The sequence below is a fragment of the Conger conger genome, chromosome 17 (assembly GCF_963514075.1).
Source record: "Conger conger chromosome 17, fConCon1.1, whole genome shotgun sequence".
In the NCBI taxonomy this organism is placed as follows: domain Eukaryota; kingdom Metazoa; phylum Chordata; class Actinopteri; order Anguilliformes; family Congridae; genus Conger; species Conger conger.
In genome coordinates this window covers 2493739-2500647 of record NC_083776.1, presented here as the reverse complement: position 1 = coordinate 2500647, position 6909 = coordinate 2493739, and the positions used below count along the sequence as shown (strand labels likewise).

The following is a 6909-nucleotide window of genomic DNA, read 5'->3' as shown; positions in this document are numbered from 1 at the left end:
TCCCACAACGTGCACTTATTTAATTTTATGTGCATATATAGTTGTAGTTGCGGGCAGTTTGTTCATGTTATTTAAATGGAAATATAAACTGTTAACGGCAATGGAAAAAGAGGCTCTGTGTAGTGTCTGTTCTCACCACCAGGTGTCAGTCTTAAGGTCATAAACATTTCCTCGTGATTCATTGCTTATTATTTTTACTTTACTGGCATTTTGCAGAGGCTATCTGTCCAGGGACTTCCTATGCAAATACAAGTGCAATGACCTGCGACCGAAGTACCGTAATTTCTAAGGGATAAAAAGTATAGTTCCAAGAGAGACAGATCAACTCCTCTATCGAGCAGTGCGAGCATACCTTGTTTGTTTTCACTTAAAGTGGAAAAGGACCAGAGCCTGAACCAGAATCTGCTTGAGGAGGTGGTGAGCAATGGATGGATTCCCCTTCTGTTGTAGAGGATCTGCATGCATCAACACCTCAAGTTTGTCCTCTCACCACTCCAGGATTTTGTGCTTGAAGAAGCCAACACATTTTTGCATGCGGTGTATGTTTTCTGATATTGACACAAGCATATACATCCAATGTTTGTTATAACAAGGTGATAATGAATTTTGCAAATCCTTTGCAAATAGGAGATGTCTTTTCTATACAGTTCAGTATAACGGCACTCCAGTACCAATAAAAAGAGAAAAAAATAAAAAATAAACTGAAAGAACCTCATGTGATTATGATTGAAATAATTTTGCTTTAATCCTGTCCTGTGTGTGCAATTGCTAATTATTTAGTTAAAAAGCTGAGTCCCTAATGAAATAAAAATGTAACAAATAAAGTGCGCAGTATGAAAGGTAGCCTAGCACTGTCACGCATCCAAGTCGAGCACACCGGTCCATAGTACAGAGCCTGGTCCCCGACAGTACTCAAGGTGCCATAAAAGCAGTCACATGTCATTAACCACATTGGTGCTTGTTGGCTTTTCTGATTCCTGAAGCAAGAAAGGGAGTCGTTGTCAACTCAGATTAAGATTGCCCTGTGGAAATATTTAGTACTGTCTTGTGAGATATCTGCTTAGCTTGAGGTAAACATTGTGCAGCGTTCCACTACACACGTCTCCAGATCTCTCGCTGAAAGAATGGCAAAACAAAACCCCAGTAGAACCCTCAATCCCAGTATTTCATAAATTCAAGAAAAGCACTTCAATAAATACTGAAAGAGATTTGTTACAGACACATCTCTGTAGACATTTCTGCCATCCAACAGTTATCAAACAAGCAAATCATTCACGCCTGAAAAGGAAATGGCCTTTATAGAGAGAAACACTGTGACTGTGTTGATTCAGGGACAGTGAAGGCTAGGTTGATATTGGATGACATAAATTTATGGCACTTTGGATGACATAAATTGTTAAGAAAAAGCTTACTTTTAAATACAGTGATGTAAAAGACTGATATACAATTAAAGGAAGCATTTTGATGCAGTTATTGCGGTGATAGGTTGTGCAACCAGTTATTAAATTTAAGGGCAATTTGTACTTACTCTGGTTCCCATTGTCAAATATTTCATCTTGTCTAAAGATATGAAACAATTCAGTGAGACAAATATGTAATGATAGAGGACATAAGGAAGGTGCAAATTCATGGCACTGTATTTCAAAATCCACCTGACTCACATATTTCATTTCAGAACAACCCAGTGAAGCAAATTAGGGAAGGTAAAAACATCTTGTTGAGAATCCATTTTAAAGTGTTAGTCTAAGAGTGGAGACTGTTCAACCAATCCCCCTGTCCTGTGGACTATTTTGTACTTGAACTTGGAAGCCCAGGATAGTATACACCAGTCTATGCAAGCTTTAACAATAAAAAAAGATTTATCTCATAACAAATTCAACTTCTCTCTCTTGTATCTGTGTATTCTTCCTCTATTTAACAACCGCTATGTGCATAGAACACAAATACAAAGAAATACAACCCTTCACACGTGTGCCATTGGAGGGGGATAGTATTTTAAAAAGTCGGTGGTAATTTCTATACTCTTGTAATGTGTTCAGAGAAAGTTATTTTTAATTAACATGCATAATTCATATTATGTTTAATATGAATGGAGTAGATTTAACTGAGACAAATCCACGGAGACTGCTGCACTCAATCAGATACATTAGTGGTAATATAGGTTCTGCCACAGTGCTTCTCTCTACAACTTGAATTCGTAGTTTATTGGGAGTGGAGACAAATTAATTACAGCGACATATTCGGAGTTTCGCTTCGCTGGTCACGTGTTTTATTTCCCTATGCGCCGCTCCCATTTTCTCGCGATATTGTTACGGGTTTCAGGCGCCATATTGTAAATCTACTTTATGCTGGCACTCGGTTTGCTGCAGCAGAAGCGCTAGCTAGCCAGTTCTGGATGAAGGCTGGATTAAAACTAGTCAACAACCACCCCTTGGCTACGGGGTCACGGAATTTATCTAACCCGAGGGCTATAGCTGAGCCTACAATGACCGATGGTGGGAGAGAGTGAATGGAAGGTGAGAATTAAAACACCCCAACTTAACCAGTTTGCAGCTTTTTTTTTGGAGGGGGGATAACGTTACTGTAGCTAGCTTCGTCATTACAGTGCATTTCGCTCATGTTAGCTAGCAAGCTAGCTACAAAATCTGTCATGTTCAGGAAGGGGAAACGTCGTTAGCTGGCGAGCTATCGTTAGTGGTTTTGTTTTGCAGGATTACATTTGTGTGACAGTGTCTACTTATTAGTTGGTTGGCTAGACATTAACAGTAATAACCCTGCATGCTTAATTTAATGCAGTTAATGTAGTTAGCTGACATTAGTTATGGAAATACTTATCCGGCTAAGCCAAGGTCTTCGCCAGTCCAAGTGCATTTGGCATTTTCTCATGCGTATCCCCACACACAACTCGCTCGCTAGGCAGCAACCTGCTTGTGCGACCGCAGTGTTGACACATTACTGGCAGAGCTTTGATCCCCAGTTTCACTCAGCGTTGTCATGGGATACTGTTCTGGGTCGTGTGTCTGGCGTTAGCCCTTCCTATCATGGATAATAATTTGTAATAAATGTACATGTATTCAAGGGTTAGCTGACTTAACCCCATACGTTTTCTAAGTTACATTTTCCCATTGCCGTGTTGATGAATCCTGCAACGTTACCTGTTTTGCCAGTGCTGCTAAGCTGCAGTGGAATGTATTGTCCAACTAACTAGCGTTGTGCTAGGCTAGCCCAGTCGTCACGGTTTCTGTGTGGTGGGATGCAACGTCAACCCAGCTAGTTAGCCGTTAGCTTTCTAGATTGATTGTACCACGTACAGTATTCCATTTAAAACTGAACAGAGTTTTTTTAATTTATAATTCGTTGTATGATGTTGATGGTTAACTATGCATCTTGTCATGTTGTTGCTTAGTGCAGGATGATCACGTTCACACGACGGGCAGTGTGAACTTTGTTGACGGAACTAAGCGCCATAAACGCGGTTAGCAATTCCTAGCAAACTAAACCCCAGTTGTCCGCTTTAATTCTTTCATTCGTTCATTCTTAAATCGGACAAAAATAACGTTAGGGAGTAGCCAGCTAACATTAGATATTTTACAAGCTGACGCAATTCGTTTTTAGTTTTTTTTTTTAGAAGCTGGTGTTTGCTTAGTGGCACGCTGTGGCCTACCTAGCCATACGGCTAGGTACATAGCAAGCTGTGTTGGCGTTACCATAGTTCATGCAGTCAGGTGTTGTCTTTTGTCTTCCTGGATGCGCTTTACTGCACAGCAGTGCAGTGTGCTGCGATGGACAGGCTGCAGGTGTAGGACACACCACAGCAGAAATGATTAGTCTGAGCCGCTCTGTTATGAATAATCTGACCTAGTGACACTGATGTATGTGTCATGGATATCGTCAGAAGAGTTCCATTTTTTTTTGCAGAGGAATCGATATAGCTAGTGAGTTGTTACGGGACAAGGATCTAGCTTCTGTCACCATTTAGGTGTTGAGCGGTCGCCCATTGGTGTGCAAGGGTATATCCACTAAATCAATGTTTTGTGGAAGTGGCAGTTTACCTGACCAACTGAGCAAAAAAAAAAAAAATTCCAGGGTGTCCCTGCGCCGTCTTGAGTTCTGTGTACATGTCCCTTTAGCCAGCGTAAATACGTGTTCAAATCCTACTTCCTGAAACGATTCGGATTCATCATAATGTAGAGCGACAAGGAATTTGGCAAGAATACAAACTCGTACCACACCCAAAGCAAAATCTCCAGAACATACAGTAATTAGGCTTGGCAAGTATTCGATTTGTAGGTAAATATTTGTTTCACGACTTGCCTTGTATGGCCATATATATAAACGGAAATAAACGGTCGCAAAATTCCTTGAACACCAGTGGTGGCACCAAGAGACGCATATGGAGAATAATAATAATTGATTGAGTTTACCTGTCTGCTCGTAGCCTACTGTCCGACTGGCTTGATTTCAAGTGCTGAAGAAAACAAGTCTAAACGCCTGTCCTTCTCGCGCCACCAATTCAGTTAGGCTACTTAACGTATTCTTCAGTGCGAATTAATCAACTCTATGTTCAGGCGTTTTAAATCATTCATAACTCGGACAGGCCATCAGAAGATAGTACTGCACTTGAAAACATAGTATATAGACTGAAAGTAAGTGTGAATGATAATTAATATCCTAAATTGTAGGGAAAGTTTTGTAAATTTTTATATTACTTTCTGGTGAAATATTTGAACATTTAACTGTATGGTAGATTATGATTAAGGTAGTTAGTCCCAAATGGTGTAACAGGTGGTAAACAAGGCAAAAACAAATGGATAGGCTAATTTTGCTTGCGTTATTATCAGAATATGACACCTATAGAACACAGGCTAGTAGTGGATGTGGAAATATGAGCAGGTCTACCAAATTGGGAGAAAGGGGATATTTACAAAAATCAATGCCCTCCCTCTCTAAAGTTTCTCTAATTTCTCATCCCATTGCAACCCTAAATACAACCAAAAGATATATGCAATCTAAATGGGGATTAAGACAAGTAATGTCTGATATTCTGGGTTGTTTAGGAGTGGCAGTAATAAGCCTTTGGCTTCAACCTATTCCTTTTTCAGTCACTGATTGTGTAAGCTTGGTGTGAAGTGGATTTGTGTATGGTGATGTTTTTGTCTGTCGTATGTGCACACAATTTGTTTTGCGTTTAGTGTGACCGAAATAAACTATTCATTCAATCAATAAACTATTGATTAATTCATTCATAGCTCTCAAGGAGCTGTAGCAGTCCCATAAGGTCTGGGCTAATCCAGGCAGGACGTGTCACTGTCCAAGTAGGAACACATGGAGGCCCTGACGCTGTACAGTGCCATGCATCTGCATTACACAGCTTTCATCTGGACCAGTATATGTAGCCTAATCTGCACAAATTAGCCTAGTATTGCATCGTAAATGATGTGCAGATCATATTTTATCTCACCAATCCTAAACAGGGTAATTTTGGTTGAATATGGGAATTTAAATCTCAGCTTATTTAATTAGGATTTGCAAGTATTAGTCTGCAGGCCGGTCTGCTATATATATATGTATATATATAAAACACACTCAATGTACACACAATGTATTACAGCGGTTATCATTTCCATACTGTTGTAAGCAATGCAGTATGACCCGCATGAAAATATAAAGAATAAGATTTAAGTGTCACGGCTCTATTGATGGTAGGGCTACCAATCTCTTGTGATTGAGCAGTGCTGGCTACCATTACATTACATGTCATTTGGCTGACACTTTTATCCAAAGCGACTTACAGTTGATTAGACTAAGCAGGAGACAATCCTCCCGTGGAGCAATGCATGGTTAAGGGCCTTGCTCAAGGGCCCAACAGCTGTGCGGATCTTATTGTGGCTACACTGGGGATCGACCTTGCGGGTCCCAGTCATGTACCTCAACCACTATGCTACAGGCCGCCCCATTCTTTGCTACCTGACCGCCTGACTCTCACTTCCATTTTTAATCATGGTCGTAAATGTGACAAATAAAAATAAAGATGGAACTGAAAACCCCATTTTGGAACAATTGGAGGTCTATGCCCAAAGTTGGAGCCATGCTGAAATGTACTCTTAATGCAGGTATTGCAGCTATCCAGGGCTAAAACGCAGGTTTCTGGAAAACGTACCGTAAGATGTCACCTCCCCGGCATTGTGCGCAGGCAATGGGACGGCAGCTGCGGGAGAGGTTTGTGAATGGCAGGACGGTAAAATGCATTGGGGTTCCTGGTCCTGTTTGAGTGAAAGGGGACGATGCGTGCTGATTGGATAATTACCTTAGTGAGGGTGGCTGGCACGCCCATGTTTCCTTCAGCTCATGTTCCTGCTCTTCTGAACCCAGGGTCACGGTTGCCAAGTTTCGCTACGTTGAACGATATGTTTTCACCCAAAAGGTGTGCAACTTCTTGCAACAGGCTTTGAGGAATGTTTGTTCCTGTTTTGTGGGTGTGTCTGCTGCACACACACGCGCGCACGCAGGCATATACACACACACACGCACGCAGGCATATACACACGCACGCACACAGGCATATACACACACACACACACACACACACACACACACGCAGGCATATACACACACACACGCACGCAGGCATATACACACACACACACACACACACACACACACACACACACACACGCAAGCATATACACACACACACACACACGCGCATGCAGGCATATACACACACACACACACACACACACACACGCAGGCATATACACACACACGCACGCACACAGGCATATACACACACACGCAGGCATATACACACACACACGCAGGCATATACACACACACACGCACGCAGGCATATACACACACACACACACGCGCGCATGCAGGCATATACACACACACATACACACATAC

The 6909-nt window shown here is 41.6% G+C and overlaps 1 protein-coding gene across 2 annotated transcripts in view; it reads left to right on the top strand.

The window, feature by feature from the left end:
* Positions 1 to 2357: 2357 nt before the first annotated feature.
* The window catches only part of tab3 (TGF-beta activated kinase 1 (MAP3K7) binding protein 3), a 19381-nt gene continuing 14829 nt past the window's right edge, over positions 2358 to 6909 (top strand). For both annotated transcript variants that reach the window (XM_061227182.1, XM_061227181.1), the window contains exon 1: positions 2358 to 2516. The gene's annotated coding sequence lies outside the window, so the exon portion shown is untranslated. The remainder of the gene's footprint in view (positions 2517 to 6909) is intronic.